The 26,650-nt window shown below is 39.1% G+C and overlaps 1 protein-coding gene across 3 annotated transcripts in view; it reads right to left on the bottom strand.

The window, feature by feature from the left end:
• The window catches only part of STAG1 (STAG1 cohesin complex component), a 432,120-nt gene extending 407,500 nt beyond the window's left edge, over positions 1 to 24,620 (bottom strand). For 2 of the 3 annotated variants that reach the window (XM_057315808.1, XM_057315810.1), the window contains exon 1: positions 24,280 to 24,612. The gene's annotated coding sequence lies outside the window, so the exon portion shown is untranslated. Of the gene's footprint in view, positions 1 to 24,279 lie in introns of all 3 variants that reach the window. The other variant, XM_026497089.4, reaches the window with a different exon arrangement.
• Positions 24,621 to 26,650: the final 2,030 nt, after the last annotated feature.

The raw sequence follows: 26,650 nt of genomic DNA, 5'->3' as shown, positions 1-26,650 counted from the left end.
CCCCAAGAAGCATAAACTTTCAAATTAAAGCTGCCCTGGGCCCAAATTCGGATACTAACTAGTTGTAAGACTTTATCCAAATTATTACACTTTTCTAAGCCTTAGTTCCCTCATATGCAAAGTGGAGAAACAATATATACTTTCTGCAAATTATTTCACATTTCTGAGCCTTAGTTTGGAAGAAGATAATATATATCCCTTCCAGCATTGTCCTATGGATTAAGTGGGAATTTGTTTAAATGGCTTATCACAATTATACATCACAGGCACTTACTAAATGGTTGCGCTCTGTCTTCACTTCTCTGCTCTTTTTTGTAAATGCATGGAGCATAAAGCCACACGGTATTGTTAACCCTGCCCTAACACGTACACCCAAAAAATAATCCACATGCATTTAGTTAACATTTCATTATATACTTTGGACAATCATGAGTGAATAAAGAACAGATATTATATATATATTTATATATATATACCTATATATATATCTCCATGTCACAAGTCAACTGAGGCTCAAAAAAGCAGAGTAGCCCATTTGAGTCAGTAGTGAAGCTAAAATGAAAGCCCACATTTACCATAAATAGGTACCACTGACTTTGATGTTATAGGCACTTTAGTACTAATAAGAAATCAAGGGGTGCCTGGGTGGCTCAACTGGTTAAGCATCTGCCTTCAGCTCACGTCATGATCCCAGGGTCCTAGGATCAAGCCCCACGTCCAGCTCCCTGCTCAGTGGGGAGCCTGCTTTGCCCTCTCCATCTGCAGCTCCCCTGTTTGTGGTCTCTGTCAAATAAATAAATAAAATCTTAAAAAAAAAAAAATCAATTCTGCATATCAGGAAAAGAAAAACTGTAGCGTTTTCAGAAAACAAACAAAAAAACTAGACTATGGATCCGGGAGTATCCATCGAATCTATAATCTAAATCAGGAATCATGTTATAGAAAGTAACACTCAAGAATTTAATTTTTAGGGACACCTGGGTGGCTCGGTCAGTTAAGTGTCTGGTTAAGTGTCTGCCTTGGGCTCAGGTTATGATTCCAGGGTCCTGTGATCAGTCCTGCATTTGGCTCCTTGCTCTGCAGAGAGCCTGCTTCTCCCTCTGCCTGCCACTCCCCCTGCTTGTGCGCTCTCTCTCTGATAAATAAACAAAACCTTTTTAAAAAATGTTTTAATTTTTAAAGCAATGAATTTTGAGTGTAAATGATAAAAATAATTTCCCTAAAGCAACAATAAAGTGAATTCTTATTAGAAATGGCAAATTCCAGGGCACCTGGCTGGCTCAGTCAGTAGAGCATATGACTCTAGATCTCAAGGTCACTATTAAGTTCAAGCCCCATGCCCAGTGTGGCGTCTACTAAATAAGTAAATAAGTAAACAAACAAACAAATAAATAAATAGTGGCAAACTCCTTCTAACCTCACCCTATGTCCCAAAGATATTTATTCTCACGTAAATGAACCAACTGATAATATAACTCAGCCTCCCTCAAAATTTTGATTTTTTTCCTCTGGAGGAGGACAGGAAGATATACAACCTAAAAATCCCCTAAAAAGGAAGAGATTTCTTTAAAAAACAAAAACAAAACTAACTCATGTATTTATCTAAACGCACTCCAATTCCTGAGACTGGAAATCTATTTTTTAAGTGTTTCTATTTTTAAATAAAGATAAACATTTAAATTTTTCCTTCTCCATCTCACTCTTCAAAAGTAATAAATTTTATTAATAAAGAATTCCTAATAGCTTTAGATATGACAATGGCAATGTTTAAGATGTCTAGGATTTGCTTCAAAATAATATGGGGGAGAGGGTTGCTGATATGGGTACAGATGAAACAAGACTGGACATGAGAATAATTCTGAAGCTGCATGATGTGTATGTGAGGATTCACTAAACTCTTCTATTTTCATCTACATGTTTTAAGTTTTCTATAACTGAAAGTATTTTTTTTTATTGTTTTTAATAAAGTGATAAATTTTGACCACTGTTCTATGGAGTCCTTTATTGAAATTTTTCTTCCTGTGTTGAAATTTTTCTTTCTGTATTGAAATTTTTCAAGTAATCACATTCACCTAGTAGAAAATCTACGCTCTTAAATATTCAGCATTATATTTTTCCATTTAATATAACTGGAATTTTAGGTGGGTTTTTTTTTCCCCTCGCTAGAGTAGTAAAATCCTGTGATACTATGATTCTTGTTCATTGATAGCAGTTAATGTCATGTGTGATATTGAAATCTAATCAAACAGACATCCTAAATATTCTGATAAAAAGAATAGGAAAGCTGAAACCCTCATACATTGGTAAACAGAAACGTAAAGTGATATAACCATTTTAAAAAGTTTGGCAATTTCTTAAATTCCAAACATAAATTTACTATATGATCCAGCAATTCTTTCCACTCCTACGTATCAAGGGAAGAGAAATGAAATATGTCTACATCAAGACTTCCATACAAATGGCCATAGCAGCATTACTTCCAACATCCAAAATGTGGAAACTCCAATGTCTGTCAATTGGTAAATGGATAAACAAATGGAATACTCTTCACCAATAAAAAGTCCCGAAAGCACTTTTTTAAGGATGGATCATCCTTAAAAACATTGTCAAATCAAAAGAAGCCAAACGCAAGACTACATACTGTATAATTCCATTTATATGAGATGTCCCAAGAAGGCAAATTTATAGATACAAAAAATAGCTTAGTAGGAAAGTGACTGCAAATGGTGCAGTTTCTCTTCAGGGTGATGGAAATACTATAAGTCAATTGTGGCGATGATTACACAGTTTTGCAAATTAACTAAAAATCCCTAAATTATGTATTTAAAAATGAGAGTATTTCCTGTTATGTAAATTACGTAACTGTGATGGAGAAGGGGAAAGAGGCAATGAGAAGGAGAACTACAGTGCCTCTGGGATGATAGATGAATGTATAGATGGATCTTAAAGAAGTAACTTGACCAAAGTCTCAGCTAAATAGATGGTAGAGCCAATACTGAAATCCAGGCTTGACTACAAAATCCATATTCTTCCTACATCCAGAGGTAAGGGTGCACTGAAAGCAATATATATCTTACTCAACTTTGCAAGAATACATTCCATCCACTAGTGAATCAGTATATGGACACACAGAAAAGGTTCTCTTAAACTGAGGCAAAGTTATGGTGAGGATTAAATCAGGAAGACTTAAACATAAGATAAATTATCTGCAGAAGGAAGAAAGTAAATACACAAAATCCAAAGAAGATAGCATGGGAAGCAGGACCCAGATTATGTCCATGACTATATGAAAGCTGAAACTGAATTAACTGAATAGCGAGGAGTGTTCACACAAATTAAATTTGGCAGTTTGTCTCTAACACTGTCCCTGGATAGAGTGTACTGACCCAGATCTGCTATAGTGCAGACAGATTTGTCAGGCTATCACAGCTCAACAACAGCAACTAAAATGATCCAACTCACTTTGGGTTCATTCCAAGTTTACTGGTCAATCTTCAGATTATAATCTGTGTCTGATATAGGTCTTCCTACAAGAGAAGGCACTGATAGGTGAACACAGGTGAACTATTTCACTGGAAAATTACATTTCTCAATGCATATCAATAATATGATACCCTGGTTTATTCTTCGGACTTGAAATGACCTGAAACCTACATCACTACTAGATGTAAATAATAAACTGAACTTCTGAACATATCAATTCTGAGAACCAGAGTTTGGTACATAGTTCATCAGTACCTGCCACACTTAGAACTGACTCTTCGGGCAGTAAGCCTTCACGAAGACACTCTACTGCCCTGCTCCATGCTTCTGAAAACCGTAACTTATATTTTCTTTTACAACTGGAAGAATGCTGCTTAGAAATCTGCAAATATACAAAATGTCTCCCCAAAAAGACAACTGCTTATATTCATATTTCATAGTCTACAGAGCACTGTTACACTAGCTCATTTACTAGCCACCATCCTCTGAAATGACCAGGACATAGATGTTTATTCCAATACAAGTGAGGAAGTGAGGTAAAAGTAATTTACAAAAGGACAAAAGTAACTTACAAAATCCAGGTCTTTAGTCTTTGAATCCAATAGTTCTTCTATTTCATTCACTGCAAGTCTCTAAAAGGCCAACCCAATAAAACCAAAAAGGCCTATGTTTCTGCCAGGAAAACCAATGATTATTTTCTGGTCTTATCAGCAGTCAGAGAAATCCTCTAATAAATAAGAAAGATCATCTTACAGGGATCAGAACAGACCATAACAGAGAAAAATGTTCAAATTTGAATAAAAGAATAAAAGATGTATAACCAATACTTAAGGAAGTACTAACAGAAATAAGTAGTTTAATTCAGAACCAAAAGAAGAATTTTAATTTCATAAGTAAATGAAAACAAAGAAGTACCTTCTTTTATTTTTTTTTTAATTTTTATTTATTTGACAGAGAGAAACAGCCAGCGAGAGAGGGAACACAGGCAGGGGGAGTGGGAGGGGAAGAAGCAGGCTCCCAGAGAAGGAGCCTGATGGAGGGCTCGATCCCAGAACGCTGGGATCACACCCTGAGCCAAAGGCAGACGCTTAACGACTGCGCCACCCAGGTGCCCCAAGAAGTACCTTCTTTTAGAATCTTGCTACAAAATCTATTTAATGCTCTATTTGTATTCTTTATCAAAAGGAATGACACTGCTTATAAATAGGTAGGGTGAAGCTAATGTCAGGTTCCACTATAAAAGTGGTATTGAAAAGTACACTACAATTCGCCATTCCACTCTAGGTATAATTTTCCAAAAGAAATGAGAGTTTATGTTCACCAGGAAACCTGAACAAGAATGTTCACAACAGCTATCACAATAGTCAAAAAAGGAAAATAGCCCAAATGTCTACGCACAAAAGAATAAATTAATTCATTTTGGTATATTCACACAGAATACTACATAGGAATAAAAAGAGAATTGCTGATACATGCCACAATATTGATGAATCTCACAAAAATCATGTTAAAGGAAAAGAAGCTAGACAAAGTACAAACTTAACTGGTGGCTACAAAGGTTGGAAGAGGTGTGGGGGATGGTGGGGAGAGAACTGAAAAAAGATCTAGAAAACTTTCTGGAGTGCTGGAAATGTTTTATATCCTGATCTAGATTACACGGGTAAAAATTCATCAAGCTAGCTTATAAGCAGTGTATTTTATGTATTAATACATTCTACTGCAATTTTTAAAAGTTATCATAAGATGTTTATTTGGAACCTCTTACACAACAAAGAACTTCCTCTAATCTTAAATTCCAAACACAAAACTACTCTGAGAATGTAAATATAATTGAAAAAGTAATTTTATACTAAAATTAGCCCACAGTAGATTCAACCAAAACTACCCCAAAGATACATTATCTCAAATTTTGTTCTAAAATTTTTTATCTTGGTTTGCTGTATACTTCTATGGGATAGGCATAGCAAACGTCAGGGTAATCTCTATCTAGCCTTTCAATCATCTCAACATCTTCCGGAACTAAAATAATAATTAAATCCAAGTTTCTCAATGACTAGATATGGTCATCTACTGAGAAAGAGAAATGAAGTAAGGGTGCTATAAGAGAGTAAAAAAAATTTAATAACTGCTATGAGAAATGAGAAAGAACTGGGAATAAAAAAAGGTTTACTGGATAATGCTGAGGGTCCAATTAAGATTGGAGAGCATGAACATTTAGTGGCTCCAGTCTGCAAAGATGTGATTTTCTCCAGATGTGCTTAGTAGCTCAGAACCAGGTACACAGAAATAAGAAAGATGAACTGATCTGTGGCTATTAGACAATGCAATAAAGAGACAAAAGTGCAAAGCAGCTCAACATATTTCAAAAGCTAAATAAGGTTCCAGGCTAGATAAGAAAATTAAGGCAGAAGGGCGACAAAAGCTATCATAGGACTAAAAGACTCAAGACTGAAAAGAAACTCTCAGTGTCTATGTTATTAAAAAAAAAAAAAAAATTCCGGGGCATATGGGTGGCTTAGTTGGTTAAGCATCTGACTCTTGATTTCGGCTCAGTTCATGATCTCAGGGTCATGAGATTGAGCCCCCTCCCCGACCTGGGCTCCAGGGTCAGCAGGGAGTCGGCTTGCGAGTCTTTCCCTCCACCCATCCCCCCCTCACGCACAGGCACTCTTTCTAAAATAAATATGTAATTCTTTTAAAAATTTTCAAAAAGTTCAACACATGCAAAAATTCATGAAGAGGTCTTTCACAGCCAAGTACTATTTCTTATTATTTTAGAAAACGAAATGCTCCTAACAATTCAAATTTCCTTTCTTGAGAGAACTAGAAAGGTTTCCAAATGGAAAAAAGTTCAAATGTTTAAAGTATTATAATTGCAAATCTGTATGTTCCTCAACATTTCTATGTAAATCCAATGATATTTTGGATCAACAAAAGAAGCTTCCAAATTTTTAAGATTTTTTTTTAATTTATTCATTTTGAGAGAAACAGCGAGAACACGAGCAGGGGAGTGGGGCAAAAGGAGACGGACAGAGAGAGAGGCAGGTTCCCTGCTGAGAAGGGAGCCTGAGACAGGGCTCAATCCCAGGACTCTGAGATCATGACCTGAGCCAAAGGCAGACACTTAACCAACTGAGCTACCCTGGCACCCCAAAATCTTCCAAACTTTTTAGTGAACCAGTGAACCATTATCAAAAACCTTACTATTATCAAATCAGTCACCCCACATATCAGCATAAGACCCTTTAATAGACAAGAATCTCTGCATGTGTATCTGCTTAAAGTGAGGTCATATAACAAAATTATTTCCTATTTCCAAGTTCTGTCTAGCTTGAACTTAGAATGAAACTGGTAACAGCACATAATGAATGAAGAATGAATGAATGAATGAATGAATGAATGAATGAAGACAGAAAAAAGGTCACTGAAAAGATTTAGAAACAAACAGCACAATAAAAGAATCTCAGGAAAGAATGATGTCAGCATATCTGAAGCTATAATGCAATAATTTCTAATTAAAAGGTTTAAAGTAGGGGTACGTGCAGCTCAGGTCATCATTTCAGGGCGCTGGGATCTAGTTCCCCCCAAACCCAGTCAGGCTCCCCACTCAGCAAGGGGTCTGCTTGTCCCTCTCTTTCTCCCCCTCCCCCCACTCATGCTCTCTCAAATAAAATCTTAAAAAAATTTTTTTAAATAAAAGGTTTAAAGTATAACAAGCATAGTCTTTGGTAGAAATCTAAATTGCTCAATTTGGTTGAATCTAAGTACTATTTATTGAATGTCTATTACTTTGCCCAGCACTGTGCTCTGGTACTATGGAGCACACAAAATCATGTCCCTTCCCTGAAGACACAGAATAATAAAGAAAGCCACACCTGAATTATCATAATTTCTCATAGTACAAGTAGTACTTAATTAAGTGCCAAACAGGTAAAACAAAGTCGTAGTAGAGTATCTGCAACTTAACCAATGGATTATTTTTCTCTGAAAAGGTATTCTAAAAAACAAACAAAAACCCATGATCATTTGGGGAAATTAATTAGAAAAAAAAAAAATCACTATCAGACCTGACGGGAGTACCTAACCTGATGTTTCTGTGATGTCTGTCTATGGCTTGGACTAAAGTGCCACAGCTGTGTTCCTACTGAAGGGTAGTAGTGGTAAAAGATTTGGGTTTTGTACATCAAAGAAATTATACACACATGCATGCATGCACCATTTTATGTACGGAACTTTGCTTTTGTTAATAAAATTTCAGTATGTTTATTTTAGATGATGGTTACCATCATTTTAACACAATGCAGCAAAACTATTAGCAAACTGGTTTTTCAAAGCTACGTAAATTAAACTAGAACTTACAGTGTAGTATGAAAAAATGGCAGTTAGGTTCTCTGGCCAAAATTAAGATACATTTGCTGCCTACAACTTTACTCTGTACTAATTGTTCTGCTAGTACTAGCATATCTCCTCAAAACAAACATGTACACAGTTTCATCACTTTAATTCTATCACTTAGCTTATACAATACTCCCTAAGAACTATTTCTTATTTGTTGCCCTCTTTACCCATTCAACAAATTCTAACACTGAACAGTTCAGGGCAAATGCAAATTTTCACCTTCCAGTGATTTCCTTAAAAGGTAAGCTTCCATAACACAAAAACCATTCATACTATTAACACTACTACCATCAGTAGTGCTATTCATCCATTTCTACTCACATCATACGTAAAATGGACTGGTATAGGAAGTTTCACACCATCTAGTCTATTTCACCCATTCTACATGTATATTTTTTCCCTTATTTTAACATTTTTGAGGTAAAGATACATCTCACAATCAAAGGCATTTTACAATTGTGCTAGACAGACAGTAACTAAACATAGCTGTCGTTGTTCAACCACGAACTCAAGTTACAGATGTTCACCATGTCATCAACTGAGTTATGTACACTGTTAGTTTCATGCATGTTGACTTTAAATACCTTCAAAATGTCTTTTAAAATACTCTATAATTTGGCATTGACATGAACAGTTAATATGTACAAAAGTACAAAAACAGATTAGCAAATCAAACATTCATTATTGCTAGCAGTAATCCCAATTCCATGTTTTCTTGTAAAGCAACAATGAAGTGAATTATGGGATACGAGAACAGCCACAAGTAGATGAACCTGATTATATTTTGCTGCAAAATATATACTAAAGGACAAGCTATCACATGCCAAGTAGTGCAAATGAAGGCAAAAGAAACTGTCAAATCTCTGAGAATAGATGAAAAATTTCAACAAATGAGTGGCTGGTGTGACCAATTATAGGCTGTACAGACATTATGGCATATGTTTCCTTCTCGTTGTATGTAAAATAGTGTTGTGTCTTCTATTAATGGTAACTCAGATTCTGTGAAATAAGATTTTAAAAATCAGAACCCTTCTTTCTTGGTCTTCCCTCCAGTCTTCTGCATCTTGGGATGGCACCACCATTCATTCAATTATTGAAGTCAGAAACTTGGAAATTCTTGACTCATCCTTTTCCCTTATCACCTACTCTACTCTACAACACATATGGAATCAGAACACATCTCATTATTACCCCTATTATAACCATAAACCAAGGCACTATCATCTGTCACCTGGACATCAATACAACCTAACCCTCCCCTCCTCCATTCCACCCCCACTACAATCAAATATTCACACAGCAGCTGGAGCATAACTTCTCAACCCTGGCACTATTAACATTTTGGGGTAATAATTCCTTGTTGTAGGGGGCCATCCTGTGCACTGGAGAATGTTTAGCAGCATCCCTGGCCTCTACACAATTAATGCCAGTAGCATATACCATGACCCCCAGTTGTGACAACCAAAACTGTCTGCAGACATTGCCAAATGTCCTCTGGGAAACAAAATACCTGCTGAGAACCACTGAACTAGAGTGGTTCTCTAGTGGTTGCTCTGCTGAAAACTATCCAAAGGTTTCTCACCTTACTTATAATAAAATCTGCACTCATTAGAGCCCTTACTAACCCAAATTCACCCTACATAATCCAGACTCTGGCCTACCTCTCTAGTCTCATGTGATGCCACTAACACCCTTCCTGCATTATGCTCCTCTAGCCACTATGACCTTCTCTTACTTCCTAAAATACCACAGCCACTTCTGCTAGAGAGATTTTGCTTTTGCCCTTCCTTGTGCCCTTCCTTGTGCCTGGACCATTCTTGCCCGTGCACATCTCAGCTTAAATTTCATGTCCTGGAAAATGCCTTTCCTAATACTATGTATGTATGTATCCCATTATTACCTGTCACAGTAACTAATTTATTCCCTTTATACCATTTATTAATAAATGCATCAATATAGCATAATAAGTATATGACTATTATGTTTACCTGATTATTGACTGTCTCTCACATGAGCACAAACACCTTGTCTATCTTATCTCTAATATCAAGCCAAAACGAAATGATTTATAACTGAAGAACCTTAAGTACCAGATGAGTTGGCATCAGTGATAATTTCGGCACCACCCCATCTCATTCCCCACCTGTATTTACCACCATTTCCCCTTGAAGTGGAGGGGAAGAGAATGGAAGGGAAAGGAAGAGCCTAACAAAGCCCTCATTTGTAAAATATCTTTACCAACATTATAGTCTTTGAAGAACTGTGTACAGATTAAATGTCATATGTAATAAACCTAAAAAACTGAAAAGGTTTGATAAACAACCTATATTCAATAAAGGATGGCTATGTATGTAGAGCACCAATGCCTATAGCAGATAAATGAAAAATGTCACTTCATTTTGTTGTTTTAAGTAGGCTCCATGCCCAATATGGGGCTTGAACTCACAAACCTGAGATCAAGAGTCACATGCTCTACTGATCGAACCAGTCAGGCGCCACAAAAAAAGCCACTTCTCTTGCCCCTTCTAATCTCACTCTACCACCAGCTTGCTCTGAATACGTTAAGAATAAAACTGTGTCCCTAAAAGATATCTTCCCACTTCTGGACCTCCACAAACATAACATACTGGGTGTAACATAGCTTAAGTTATTCATATATGTTGAACAGGAAAGCCAAATATCCATTAACCAAAACCAATTCATCACAAAATGACCTCAGAAGTACATTGCAATTACTGTCAGTAAACAGAATAATCATATTAACATTCATTTTGAACCTAGCTTTAAATTAACCTGGGAGGGATCTAAACTACTGTTTAATAATACCAGTGTTGGTTACTAAAAATGCCTACTACATCTAACACACTTATAGAAAAAAATAGTAAATTGAGCTCATGATTAGACTCAAATAATAACAAAGGTCAAAGTACTATAAAGTATTACACAATACTTAGTTAATAATTAGAACAAAATGATTTATCTGAAATTCCCTCTAACATACTATTTCTGACAGTATTCTGTATTTGCATCTGGGGGTTTGAGGAAAGTGTATTACAAAAGGAACATAAAGGAACCCAAACTTCCAAGGTCTGAATCCTGTTTCTGCTAATTACTAGCTATGTGACCTTTGAAAAATCATGAACTTCTCTGTGCTTCACTTTTCTCATCTACAAGCTGAGACTTAACAATAGCACCCACTTCACAGGGTTACTGTAAGAATTACATAACTTAACATATTAAAATGCTTAGAACAGTGTTGATATGTAAAAAAACCTATTAGCTATTATTATTTAATATTATCATATTGCTGTTAATTGCTGTTAACTACTATTATACTATTTTGCTTCTTTGCATCACTTTCATTAATAACTACCATACCGGACAGCACATATATAAAACATACACATCACTGCAGAAAGTTCTATTGAACAACACTGTATCAGACCACAGGACAGTTAGAATGCCTGGTGAGGGGGCGCCTGGGTAGCGCAGTCGTTAAAGCGTCTGCCTTCGGCTCAGGGCGTGATCCCGGCGTGCCAGGATCGAGTCCCACATCGGGCTCCTCTGCTATGAGCCTGCTTCTTCCTCTCCCACTCCCCCTGCTGTGTTCCCTCTCTTGCTGGCTGTCTCTCTGTCACATAAATAAATAAAATCTTTAAAAAAAAAAAAAAAAAAAGAATGCCTGGTGAGGGTGCCTAGGGTGGCTCAGTCGGTTAAGCATCTGCCTTTGGCTCAGGTCATGATCCCAGGCTCCCTGGATCAAATGATGCATCAGGCTCCCTGCTCAGCAGGCAGTCTGCTTCTCCCTCTGCCCCTCCTCCCAACTCGTGCTCTAGAGCACGCACGCATGCCCCCCCCAACAAAAATAAATAAATAAAATCTTTTAAAAAAAGAAAAAGAATGCCTGGTAAGATAACGCATATCATTTTCTTCTCTAAGAAGTGCTTAGAAAAAAAGCACTCTAGGCAGAAAGCATTTTTTAATCTATTAACTTTGATGTGTAATAAAGAACTTGGGGTTCAGTCCTATTTAACAAGTCAAAGAAGAGTGAGGAAAAGAGTATCCCTAAGGATCTCTTTCTGAGAGATAACCAGACAAATGGACTTTTTCATTCCCTGTCCACCTTACGCATCAAGCTATCCACTAAACTCTCTCTCAGCAAATGGTCAGCAAATCGTACCATGCTTAGAAAAAGAATTAACTATTAATCATATTATATTAATTATTAACAAATTAAAAAAAGCAGGGGCGCCTGAGTGGCACAGCGGTTGAGTGTCTGCCTTCAGCTCAGGGCGTGATCCTGGAGTTATGGGATCGAGCCCCACATCAGGCTCCTCCGCTAGGAGCCTGCTTCTTCCTCTCCCACTCCCCCAGCTTGTGTTCCCTCTCTCGCTGGCTGTCTCTACCTCTGTCAAATAAATAAATAAAATCTTTAAAAAATAATAATAATAAAAATAAAAAAATAAATAAAAATAAAAACAAATTAAAAAAGCAAATCTGTGACATAGTAACATAAGCTTCTCTAACACAGTAAATAAAAGATCTAAAGTTGCATCTGACTATTAGCCTGACTTTATTTTTTTTAAAGATTTTATTTATTTATTTCCAGAGAGCGAGCGAGTGAGCGAGAGAGAGCACAAGCAGGGGGAGTGGCAGGCAGAGGGAGAGGGAGAAGCAGGCTCCCCACTGAGCAGGGAGCCTGATGTGGGACTCAATCCCAGGACCCTGGGACCATGACCTGAGCCGAAGGCAGACGCTTAACCCAATGAACCACCCAGGTGTCCCTATTAGCCTGATTTTAAAGTACAGATTATGATAAGTGGTATTTTGGGGCATCTGCAACATCTGTAATATGAAAATATTTATTTCTATTCGTAACAAAATCACAGGTATGCTAGCACAACTGTGATTTGCTGCCCACATACAAAATGAAACATAATGCCAAACCTCACAGGTTAGTAAAGATAAAGATGTGATATTTTCCAATCTAAGTTCATGAACCCTGTTTTAAAAAAAGATCTGCTTTGGGGGCACCAAAGTGGCACAGTCAGTTGGGCCTCCAACTCTTGGTTTCAGCTCCAATACTGATCGCGGGGTCAGGATCATGAGATCAAGCCCCACAGCCAGCTCCACACTCAGCAGACAGTCTGCTTGGGGTTCTTTCTCTCTCTGCCCCTCCTGCTCGTTCTCTCTCTTCTCTCTGAATTAAATAAATCTTTAAAAATATAAAAAATTAAGTTAAATTAAAAAATAAAAAAAGATTTGCTTTAGGAGATCAGACTTTAGAGTCACAAAACCCTGGACTCAAACCCACCACTTCCTAGCTAAGTAATACTGGGAAAAGATACTTAACCCCTCTACCTCAACTGTAAAATGGGAATAATACCAAAATAAGACTGCCGTGCTATTTAATTACTTTATGCCACTTAACATAGTTTGACACATCCTCAATAAACATATACACTATTATCAGTAACCAAATCTGACAATTACATAGTTCGCAACCCTTGCTATGCATCAGAAACTCAGAGATTTGGTGTCAGCTGATCTGGGGTAGTTCCAAGCCATTGGTATATTTTTAAAGCTCCCAGATGATTCTAATGTGTAGACACTGGCCTACGGACAAAATTCAAACTCTTCAGTTTGGCACACTAAGAACTCTCATCACTACTTAAAGCTCTGTATTTTAATCACTCCTCCATAGGTAACCAATGCTCTGAACACATACTGAACTAACGCTTCCTCAACAAGTGGGCTATAGTAGTACCTCTCAAACTTCAGCCTGTATCAGAGACACCAGAGGACCTGTGAAAAACTGCTGGTCTCTGCAAAATTTCTAATTCAGTTGGACTGGGGAGAGGTCCAAGAATATGCATTTCTTAACAAGCTCCCAGATAATAGTGACACTGCTGGTGCACGGACCACACTTTGAGAACCCACTGGTCAACCCTAGATCACAACCTGGTCCCTTTATATTCACCTAAAATGGCATTCCTATCACGACCATCTCATTCTTGACTGGCAAACTTCCACTTTTCTTTCAAAACTGATATAAGAATTCACCTTCAGGAAGTATTTGCTCACTTCCACAAACCACCTCAAGGCACTTATTACCTAATATAAAACTTGGCTAGAAAAAAAAAAGAGACACTATAGAATGTTCTTAATCATACATTAATGTTAACATACACAGACTCTCTTGTAAGAATTAGAGGAAAAGGCCTCCTTTGGACAGGTGAATCAGAAAAAAGTGAAAAAAGCAAATGGACAGTCTGTCAAGCAGAATAAAATGTGGATTTCAGCCGCCACCTACCCCTTGGCCAGGTACCTTTAAGTAGAGCACCAATTCCACAATCAGTCATGATAGCCATGGCACAACATTACTACTAAAACACAAAGGAAGAGCACTTAGACCAACCCTGGATATTAGAAAAGGAGGGAGAGAGAGGAAAGAAGGAGCAATCAGGCTATCAGGAAAGGACTTTTGGAGAAAGTATCACCTAAATTCTGAGTCGTAAATTGCTTTCTCTGTACACAGAACAACAAGAATTATGCTTTAATGTCTTTATACCCAAAGTGTATGGCTCATTATAGATTTCAATAAATGTATGAATAATTCACAATGAATAAAATTATATGAAAACACTCGCTAATCTATCTCTTTCTCAAAAATAAAGAAGCAAACACACGCCCATAGCTGGCACCGAAAGCTATAAATACTATCTAAATATTAACGTTTTGGTCTGTATACTTATCAGCTAGGAGAAAGCACAAACTTTTCTAATAACCAATGAGAGATCAAAGGCAAACAAAAGGAGCCTGTTTGAAAAACCTGGGTTTTTCAAAATTAAAGACTTTCAAATCAAAACCTCTGCATTATCTGATTCAGAGCTGATTTCCTGATTATTTCAGCAGACACTAAAAAATTTACAGGAATTTTGGAAACCAGATCCAAGACACTAAGTTTACAATGAAGAAACTGAGGTCCAGAGAAGTAATGATTCAAAGACACACGGCTAATTGGTGGTAGAGCTATAAATTAAAACTCAGTTCTCTAGCCCTTCACTAGTTTTCTCTCTCCTACACCGTGCTTCCTTTACACTTATAAAATAAATACAAAATAGGGTGCTTGGTTAGCTCAGTCAGTTAAGCGTCTGACTCTTGATCTCAGCTCAGGTCTTGATCTCAGGGTCATAAGTTCAAGCCCTATGATGGGTGTAGAGCCTACTTAAAAAATAAAAATAAAAAATAAAATACTAAGTATCCATAACTTAAAAAGATACATTAACCAGGGTTTTGTACTCTGTACCCCATTTTTACGACAGGAAAAAGCAGTCATCTATCATCTTATTTTATCTAGGAACTTACTCAAAGAGATAACTTTAAACACATGTTCTGCTCTTGATAAAATTCATTCCTAGTCTCTGTTTGCAAAATTATACATGCAAAACTAGTATTTATAAATAATAATCCTGATATGGCCATCAACATTACTCAGTTACCAAGAAGGCATTACACTACCTTTCCAGGATACAATACATTCTTAGGAAAGAAAAAAGAGCCCAATTTTTTAAATACGTTAACAATCAGCAGAAAACTCTGGCTATAACCCTCATCTCAATTGACCAGAATATTCCATCCTCTGACAATTCTCATTACTAAAGTTTTAATCTACTGCTAGGTCTATGTGCTGATAAGAAACTGATTAAAATGCTTTTGCTTCTGGAAAGTAACCTCGTTATTTATCTATATTATAATTTTATTCACCTTTTAAATGTAAGATTAACGTCCTTAGAATTTATGTGTGACACAGTACAGTCTAATAGTTAAAAGCTAAAACTCTTTTAACTTCTACAATCCATGACAGAAGTATGTTTTTCTTCCCATTTTAGAGATGAGAAAACTGAGGGTAAGAGAGTTAAAGAACTCACCGAAGTTTACATACCTAGGAAGGGGCTGCATTAGAATTTAACACAGGCAGTGTGACTCAGGTGCCAGGAACTCTCTTGCACAATGGCTTTCTTAGCCATTTATCATGTGACAGTGCTTCCTTCCTTTCACTATCCCTAGCAACGCAAGATATACGGTAAGGCATTTTCTTCCCAAAATGTAATTTAAGCTTGAACAATAAAGTAGACCACAACTTATGACAATTTTAGCTTTTATATCCTGTGTTATGTCATAAAAATTTCTGCACATTTGCTACTTTATACTATAGCTACTAGAGAACAGAAGAAGCCTACCTCTCAGTGCTGCAAATGAAATAGGAAAAGTAATAACCTGGTACAATCAGGGTCAACAGAGCTTTAGAATAAAAGAGGGAATCAAGTTCCTCAAAAGAGACAACCAGGTCATGTTCATGCTTGACTATGTATAAGGCACATTTTGTCTGCCTAAGATTGAGAAGATAGGCAATGCTGTCTCAAACGTCTACCTGGACCTTTAAACCAATTCAACACCTATGAAGAGAAATTTTGCCAGCAAGACTAAAAACAGTACAGGTAATATGTAACTATTAATGTGACTTTGATCAGAAAATAAAGGGATTCTGCAGAAAAACTCTCCTGATTCTTATCACTTCCAACACATAATGTATTTGTTATTTGGGGGGGAACTGAAAGGGAGAAGGGCATCTCCCCTTAATTTTGCAAGTTATGCTTCTGAAGTATCTTGAACCTAACCCCCTCCACAGCATTTCATGTGTTATTCCTGTTAGTTTGTTTTGTTGCTTTATTATTGTAAAATGTTTATTGGTACATAATAAATACTCAATGAGTATTTTCTTATACACATATAACACCAGAACAAAGACATGGTGAGATGGGCTAGGATACAAGTATGTAATCCAATTTGCTGAAAGCATAAACTCAAAGAGAAGCACACTACAGATATAGAGCTGAAAAGCTAGATTGCAGCCATGTGAGAAATACAAGGAAAACTTAATCACAAACAACATAGGGAAAACTAAGAAAATTCATTGGGCAGCTCTGGGAGACAATTCTCCATGGGTCTCTTACTTTTCTGTATGTCTTGAAAACAGAGGCACTGAATGCCTGTGTCCCAAACTTTTCAAGAATATCTGTATAGTGAACAGTCTTGGAAAGAGAAATAGCATCTCCAGAGAAAAGAGAAAGGAAGCATGCTTACCATCCATTATAAGTACTCAAGTTCTCCTAAGCTTGAGATTCGTCTCCTGTAACACAACTCACTGCATGTGCAGGTCAGATCTTCACACTACCACAGTGTGCGCAAACTGGGGCTTAGAGATCTGATGCAAGTGTTGATTCTGTCATTTATTAGCTGTATGGTCTTGGCACAATTAGTCTACAACACTATAGAATACTATGCAGTATGAACACCACCACTTGCTACTACTGCTATTGCTGTAGTGCACTGTTCTCTCTGATCAAGGAGCCTCATGTCTCCTACCAGCATCCATTAAACTGCAGCAGGTTAACTTGTTAGCCTTCGAGTACGATAAAATCTCAGGCCTTCAACCATTCATGACAGGCATTAACACATAATCAATGTTTACTATAAATGAAAGAGAGATTCTACTTCCATATTATCAGAAAAAAGCAGAACACGGGATGCCTGGGTGGCTTAGTCAGTTAAGCGTCTGCCTTTGGCTCAGGTCGTGATCCAGGGTCCTAGAATCAAGACCTGCACGGGCTCCTTGCTCAGCGGGGAGCCTATTTCTCCCTCTTCCTGCCTTTCCCCCCCGCCTGTGCTTTCTCTCTCTAATAAATCAATAAAATCTTTAAAAAAAAAAAAAAAACAAAGAAAAAAGCAAAACCATATGCTGCCTTTAAGAGGTACAAGTGAAACACAAAGAAAAAGAGTTTTTAAGTAAATCGGTGAAAAAAGATCCATAATGGGAACAGTAAGCTCAAGAAAGTTGAAGTGGTTATACTAACATCTCATAAAGTAGACCTGGAAACAAAGAGTATTACCAGAGAGAAGGAGAAATATTTCAAATGATAAAAAGATCAATTCATCAGGAAGACATATTATGTACTTATGTGCTTAATAACACAGCTTCAAAATACATGAGACAAAAATTGACAGAACTAAAGGAGAAGACAAATGCAAGAAAAAGACAACAACGTGAAGTCATAGTTGGATATTCTAACCTCTCAGCAACTGATAGAACTACATCCCCCTCCAAAAAACAAACAAACCCACAAAACACAGCAAGTACACAAATGATTTGAAAATGCTACCAAAACACCTTAATCTAATTGATAATTACAGAATACTACACCCAACAACTGCACAATACATTCTTTTCAACTGTGAAAGGTACATTTACTAAGACAAACCATAAGACAAGGCTCAATAAATTTAAAGGGATTAAAATCATACAGAATATATTCTCTGACCTCAAAAGGAAATTAAGTTACAAATCAATAATAAGATACCTAAAATCATCCCAAATATTTGAAAATTAAACACACTTTTAAGTAATCCACATGTCAAAGAAATTAGAAAGCAAATTAAAAATTATTTCAAATTGATGACAAAAATACAACATATCAAAATTTGTGGAATACAGCAGTGCTTTCAGGAAAAGTGATAGTTTTGAATGCTTAAATTAGAAAACAAGAAATGTCTGAAATATATGACTTAAGATTCCACCTTAAGACGCTAGAAAAAAAGCAAATATTTGGAAAACAGAAAGTTATAAGGAAAAGAACAAATGAGATAGAGAAGATAAATAGAGAAAACTAGCAATGTTACTACTTAAAAAGATAATACTGGTAAACCAAGAATGATGCCAGTCAAGAAAAACAGAAAGAACACACTAACAACACTGGAAATTAAAGAGGAGATATCACTACAGATCCTATAGACATTAGAAGGCTAACAAGGGAATCTTGTAAACAATTATATCAATAAATGAAATAAGATGAACAAACGTCTTTAAAAATACAACTTACCAAAACTGACAAGATGAAACAAAATCTGAATAGCCACAGATCTACTAACAAAACTGAATTTAACTGTTACCAAAAATCTTTCCACAAAGAAAATTCCAAGTCTAGATGGTATCACCGGTGAATTCTAGTAAACATTCAATTAAGAACTAATATCAGTGCTAAACAAATTCTTTCAGTAAATAAAGGAACATCTCCCAACCTATTTTCTGAGACCATCATAATCATTACACTGAAACCTAACAAAGACAATACAACCAAAGAAAACTACAAAGCGATATCCTTCATGAATATCCCCAAATCCCTAACATTAAACATAAAAAGGATAATACTCTGTGACCATGTGAAATTAACCTAGGAATCAAGGTTGTTTTTACCTTTTGAAAACCACCATTTATTTATCCATTCTACCACTGATGGAAACTTTGTTTCTATATTTTGGCTACTGGGACACCCAGTTTGCTCAGTCGGTTAAGTGTCTGCCTTCGGCTCACGTCATGATCCAGAGCCCTGGGATCAAGTCCTGCATCGGGCTCCTTGCTCAGCGGGGAGCCTGCTTCTCCCTCTGCCTGCCAGTCTGCCTGCTATTGCGCGCACGCTCTCTGACAAATAAATAAAATCTTTAAAAATAAATAAATAAATAAATAAATAAATAAAAAGTAAATTTTGGCTACTGCAAGCAAGGTTGTGAACATTTTTATTCATATTTTATCTCCAATTTACTAGATAAATAAATTTTTCTGCAAAATGACTGTCAATTTATACTCCTGCCAAGAGTGGGAGTATAATTTCTCCACATTCTCACCAACACTTGATGTTATCAGAATGCTTAATGTTTACCAGTCTAATAGAAGTGAAATGATTTCTTCTTCTGATTTTACTTTGTACTATTCTGATTACCAAGATTCACGGCTTTTCCAACTGAGTCATGGTATCTGGTGAGTTGCAACCAACATTCTTAATTTAAAAAGCAAAGCCAGAAAATATCAGAGGGCACTACATAAAGGTTAAATGTTACTTCATGAAACTTTTATTTCCATTGTGTATGTGTTTGTACTGGGTCACAATATAAAATGTTTTTGTTAACTATGAGCTTCTATCAAGTTAAAAGCCGTTATTATAGCTGTTTCATTACAGCAAAACTCTACAGAGACATTTGGGCAACTTATCAGGGCACCATTTAGGCCCTACAGCACAAAGGAATCTATTTTATGAAAGTAGGACCTGAGATGTCCTTCAAGCACAAACTGGCAAAAACAGAATTAGACGAGGGGAAGGAAAAAACCTGAGGGAAGCAATAAGGGGTCAATTATATGGAGAAAAGATTCTATAAAACCAACTGATCTATGACTTACTTAAAGCTCACTTTAAAAGAATCACACTTCTCAATAAAACAAGGTGTCTCTCAGTACTAAGATAGGACGCTGGGATGCTATCCTCTTAACTACTGAAATGACAGAAAACTGACCTCTCTTTCTCTAGAGACATTACCACAATTCCCATCTCAAGATTCATCTCATTCTAGGGCTTATGCAAGAGCATTCTTTTAGGTCTCTGCTTTCTACCTTTCTCTAAGGAGTGGCACAGTAGCTAGAGACATCTTAATTCCAAAGATTTATATGTTTATTCAGCTAACAAAGATTTACCAAGCCCCTACTATATCCCCTCTATTAAGAAATTAAGTTGTATCTCCTCACAATTTTAACTCTTTGGTTATATTCTTTAAAGCTCGATATCCTTAACTAAAACTAATCGTCTCCTCTTGAAAATATTTTTCTTCTTAGACTCAAACCATCCCACATACCATGACCCAACTTCTGCTACCTTCTCTGTTCCACCAATAATATCCCCACTCTAACCCTTTCAAATAACTATTCTTTTTCATAAAAATTTCTTCCTCACAAACTGTGGACTAATCACACCACAACTGCCTGGTGCAATGAGTATGAATCTACCTGTCACTTAATAGGAACATGATCTTATGTATTAAAATCTCTTACCTTATGAGACTCAATCTCATCTCTAAAATGGGCAACACAACAGGTATCAAGGAATAATGATAACCACCTAATCTCCTATTGCCTTTCTTATTACCTAAAGTTTTTTTATTTTAATTTTAGTTTTTCATTTCCTCTAAATGCAACAAATGTTTTCATAGAGGGAGGCACTTATAGTGAGATACCAGGAAATATGGGAAAGGCTTAAAGACAAATAAATATGAGTAAACTTGTCAAGTGGGTTACTGTTCTCCCTCTGCACTATCCTCCTACATATGTCCAGATTCTAAGAAGGTAAACATAAAAATATTTCTTTCCCAATGGCAGACAAAATTCTAAGAACCCTCAATGACCCACACCCTGTAATTCCCCTCCCTTTGAATGTGGGGAGACCTGTAAATATAATGGGATAGCATCACTCCAGTCGTTGTTATATGGCAAATAGATTTTGCATATGTATTTAAGGTCCCTAATCAGTCGAGTGGCCCAAAAGGTAATTATGGTGGGTGGGTCTGACTGAACCAGATGAGCTTTAAAAGGGGGTCTTAAAGGAGAGTCTAGAGGTCAAAGACAGAGGAAGTCATGGAGACTGGCTCCTGGTTGTCTAATAAAAGTAACTGTAGTCATGTGAACTACTTATGTGGATTAGTGGTAACATAACCAAAAGCTAGCAAGAAGAAGGACTTATAGCCTCAAGGAAATTAATTGTGCCAGCAAGTATTGAACTTGGAAGAACACTCTGAACCTCAGATGAAAACTGTAGCCACAGCTGACATCTTGATGAGATGATCTGGTCAGATGCTGTACAGAGTCCAGCCACAAAGTACCCAGATTTCTCACCTACAGAAACTGAGACAATAACTGGGTGTTGTTTAAGCTGCTAAATTTGTTGTACTTTGCTATATACCAAAAGGAAATGAATACACTCCCCCAACTACAGGACTAAGCAGCAAAGAAAAAAGAGGACCATTTTGACTTCAGTCTGTACTTTCTTATTAATTAAGCTCCTCTTTCTGGCTCATTTCTTAACTCAGGCAAAACACCCTACCGGCAAAACATTCCCTGATAAGAACCAAACTACACCAACAAGCAGTAAGGACTGCCCTGAGCCACCAAGACCCCAAGTGACGGACCCTAAGACAGTGACTGACCCGACCTTACTGCCCACCTGCATGTACCCACCCATCTTTGATCCACATTTTCCTTATATAAACCTAGAAGTTTGAGCATTTGGGAGAAGCAGTTCTCCCAGTGTTGGCCTCACTGAAATAAACTCCCTTCTTGTTTCACCACCTTCGTCTCTCTGCCTTTGGATTTTGTCAGCAGCAAGTGGCTGGACCTAGTCTGTTTGGGACCCCTAAGAGCCAGGTGCTTTTGTAACCCTGCACCCAGGCTACAAAGAGATGTATCTTTTTCCTCAGGGTGCATTAGATCTCCTCACAGCACTGATTATGAAGATATACAGACACAGAATCAAGGGGAAAAGGCTAAAACTGCATAAAATGTTTAAAGTTTTAACTATTAAAAAGAGCTTTTTCATACACATCTTGTTAAACAACTACCATGTAATTCAGTACCTTCATTTTAGTGATGAAGAAAGTAAAGCTCAAAGAGTGACACCCTAAAGATGACAAACCTAGAGACTGTTTAATGTAACTTCAGTCCAGGGCTCTTTCCCCTACACCACAGTCCCCCTTAAGGCTTTAAAAGAACCATTCGAATTAACAGTAATTATATTACTGTCTTCAACGGAAGGGATCCAAGTAACATAATTTCCCACATTTCACATCTATTTCAGTATCTCCTAACTCTGTCAGAACATCAAAACTAAAGTGGATACTGAGAAATTTCCACTCAAAAGTAGTTTGGTTGTAAAAATGACCATTGGTAAACCACTTGAATAAATTTAAAATACATTCTGAAAAATATAAAGGAAAAAACTAGCAGAACACTTGTAGGCTTTCCAGAACTTTATTTAGAAAGCAATTTGTGCAATGTTATAAGTGTTCACAAAAATCAAAAGCAAGTAGACAACCTTTCCAGATCTTTCAATATTCCCTCTTCTACAATTTTTTAAAATCTGAAATCACCATAAATATGAAAATACAGTACAATATATCATAAAATAAACAAGTCGTTTTTATTTTCACTGTTGTGTATACTTCCCTAGGTATATTTCACCATCAAAATTTGCAATGTTCTTTAAAACATACACGGAAAACTAAAAGGTAGAGTCATATTCAAATTCCACATAAATCACAAATCACAGAACTTTCTCTATAGCAATTCAAATACTTTCACAAACACTGTATTTCCTAAGAAAATGCAAAATATAGTCCTTTCTAGTCACAACCACGATTAGGAATAAACTGTATTATTCATCATCTTAAGAACTTTAACAGCAAATAATTCGCTATCGTCACACACAAACAGCATTGTTTTGGGTCTATAAGCTTCCAAAACCATCCCATGATTTATACGCCCCGGGCACGATTCTCTGCAATGTGAAGAGAATCGATAACATTTCAAATGTGGGTAGAAACGGTGACGTGACAATCCTAAGACCTGAAAATTTTTTTAAGTCCCTAGAGCACGCAAGCAGCACCCAGTTCAGACCCTCCAATCGAGGCCCAGGTCCAACTCCAGGCACTCCAGTTTCCCAGCTCTTCACCCCGCCCCCACCCCGAGAAAGGAGGGAAAACAACTTTTATTGGCCTCTTCTCCCGGGGAATTGGCAAACTAGCGGGGCAGTGCTCTGGCCTGAACACGTTTCACTGGGAGGCCTCCGTCGGGGGCGGGGAGGGCAGATAGCGGGAAAGCCCGGCTTCGACGCCCCTTCTTCCCCAGTCGCCAGCCCCCTGCCCCACCCCACCAAGAAGATGCTGCGGCCGGCCGCCACGCCGAGCGACCCCCAGGCCCCTCCGCTGAGGCGAGCTCGTTGTCATGTGACGACGCCGCCGCTAAAACACCGCAGAAACGCAGGGCGGCGGGCGGCGGACGGCATTCGCACCAGCCCGCCTCGGCCCGGCCTCGCCGGGCGCGGGCGAGTCCCGAGAGTCCGGGCGGGGGGGCGGAGGGCGGAGGGCGGGCTTGGCGGCGGGCCCGAGCGCGCCACAAAGGCTTCCGCGCCCGTCGCTGTAGTGCCCGAGCGGGCGGGGGCACAATTTTCGGGCCCGCGGGAGGGGTGGGGAGGAACGAGGGCTCCGGGGTGCCCGCCGCGCCCACAGGCGCCCCCCCGGGCGCCGGAACGGCCAGCGACTGCCGCGCCCCGCACAGGCCCGCGCGGCCTCCCTCCCCCGCGCGGGGCCCGCGCCCGGCCCGCCCGCCCGCTCCTCGCTCGCGCTCCCTCGCTCTCTCGCTCTCGCCCGGCCTCCATCTTGGATCCGCGCTTCCAGCCCCCGCGCCGCTGCCGCCGCATTCCCCCTTTCCCGCCCCCCGCCGCCGTCGCCGCCGCCCGCACTCACCTCAGCTGCCCATCCGGGCGCCGCCGGCCGTCGACCTAGTTTCCCCCCAAAAGTCTCCGGTGTGTTATTCCCGATGTGGGGGGGTTGTTACGGGGTGGTCGCCGGGGGTTCGGGAGCGGGGGCCGCGCCTTCAACGGAGCTGCAATCCTAACCCGCCATCTGGTGGCATTTTCCACACGCCAATGGCGCCGCTGCAGACTTGGGTCCGGACCGCCCTCTGCTGGCCGCGACGCTTACTGCCTAGCTGACGGGACGGGCCTGCCCGGAAAAGGGAGGGAGCTGAGGCGCGAGCTGGGGGCCGCGGCGGGGACGCGCGCAAATGCTTTCCTGTGGGGATTGCACGCACGCGCACCAGCGGGGCGGGAAACGTGGCCGCTGCGTGAGACCCCGCCCTCTCACGGAGCGGTAGCCTAGCTCAGCCAATCGCAATCGGCGGATGCCTCTCGGTGAGGCCGTTGTAGACGGTTCTTGGGCCGCCCGAGGCTGGCGGAAGGACGGCCACGGTGGCGCCTGCGCGCCCCGCTAACCGAGGTGCCGCCCGCCATTTTTGGAGCTTTTCCGAGACTTGGGAGGGAGACCCGCCCCCAGCCCCTTCACTGAGGCCCCTCCCCAGGTTTCGAGTCCGGTGCTTCCCTACAGCTCCGCCTGACTCGTGCTGTCCCCACCCCACGTCCGGGACGCTCTTTGCGGAAACAGGAGGGAGTAAGGGAGCCAAACCCTTCTCCCGCCTCTCCTGACTTTAAAGAGGGCCGCTGAGCTTAGCATTGTTAGCTATTGTTGACTGTTGGCAAGGCGTTTCCGCGAGTGAGGGTGAAAAGGTTTCGAGAACAGTTTAGGCCCTCCCATGCCGATCTAGACACTACAGTGCCTGCCCCAGGCCGATTGGCGTCGTCCCTGCCTCTAAAAAGCAGATCCTCTCAGTGCCGGCTTTGCATAAGGCGGCAGCATTGGCTAGTTAGTGAAAAAGGAATGTAGCTAGCCTGGGAAAATACCACCTCAGTTTTGGAATGGGATTTCTCTTCCCACAGCATAGGACTACTTTCAGTGACTCTGAAATGGACGTGAGAATTGACTAACGTGAGATCGTGACCAAAGTATGCCCTTGAACGTCTCTTCCCTCCCGCCTTTCCTTGGCGGTGACTCCTACCTTTCACCTGCCCACAACTTTTCAATACAAAAGTGAATCATTTGTGACTAAATTCTCTGTTGCTTGAGCCAGCTCTGTTTTAATATTGCCTCAGAATCGCTCAATTCCTTTACAGTCTTCAAAGCCAATCTCCAGTAAATTACCCCTATTTCTGGATTCTTTCCCAAAAGGTCACGAAGTGTGTGGCTGTTTCACTGGAGGAAGTCTCATCGACCTAAACACACACACACACGCACGCACACACACATCTCTGGTTGATTTTTTTTATATTCTTTGCAAAAACTGGTTCCAGCTTTCCTTGTTACTAAAGGTGCCAGTCACAATCCATACTAATAGATAACTTGATTTAGTTTCCTGGGATCAAAGCTATGGGACTACAAATTCTCCAATTTGATATTCTCTCCATCTTGAAATATCTGTAGTCACATTCTGTTTATGATCTCAAAAATTCTCACCAAATCAACCTGTTCTCCCCTTATTCCAAAGCCAGTCCTCCTGGCACTGTGTATGCCGTCCCTTCCCAATTCCTTCCACCACTACTTTTATAAGGTCTTGTATCTTCAATGTCCTTATCCACCAGCTTCTTCCTTTCTGCTTTTCAACACAGTTTCCATTGTCTTTTTTAAAATTTTAGTGCTACTATTCTCTCCAATTACAGTATTATCAACCTTCCTTTCACAGTCACATTTCTGAAAAGAAGCAGTCACGCCTTCATTTACGCTTTATTCCTTAGCTTGTAGTAATCAGACTTCATAACAGCAAAATGAAATTAGACTTTAAGATCAACAGAGTTCTGCTTTCCAACCATTTTCTCATTCCTCATTTTCTTGGCACACCCAGCCCCTAGCCCTTCCTTAAAGTCCTGTTTCCCTTTATTTTAAGGCAATTCCTGGTATCTACAACCTACGTGGTTTACTGGTCTTATTCCTTTGCTAGCTCCTCCTCTTTCTTCCATCCCACAGTTCAACTCCTAACTCTGTCCTCTACTACATTCTTTCACTTCAAAAGTCTCCCAAAATTACTGTGTCTGATTTCTCCTCAACTAAGATTCCTCATGTTCAGCTTACTTGCCAGGAAGCTCCTGCTCAAAATTTAAACATTGAAAATAATGCTTCTTTTAAATTCAAATTTCCTAATTTCTCTTAATAACATTGTAATCTCAATGTAATAATTAAGAACAAGGGCTTTGGAACCATACTGCTCTGGAAAGCTGTGTGACCTTGG

This window comes from Ursus arctos, unplaced genomic scaffold, assembly GCF_023065955.2.
Source record: "Ursus arctos isolate Adak ecotype North America unplaced genomic scaffold, UrsArc2.0 scaffold_20, whole genome shotgun sequence".
NCBI classification, from domain to species: domain Eukaryota; kingdom Metazoa; phylum Chordata; class Mammalia; order Carnivora; family Ursidae; genus Ursus; species Ursus arctos.
The sequence above is the reverse complement of the archived record's forward strand: the minus strand, read 5'-3'. Positions and strand labels throughout refer to the sequence as shown.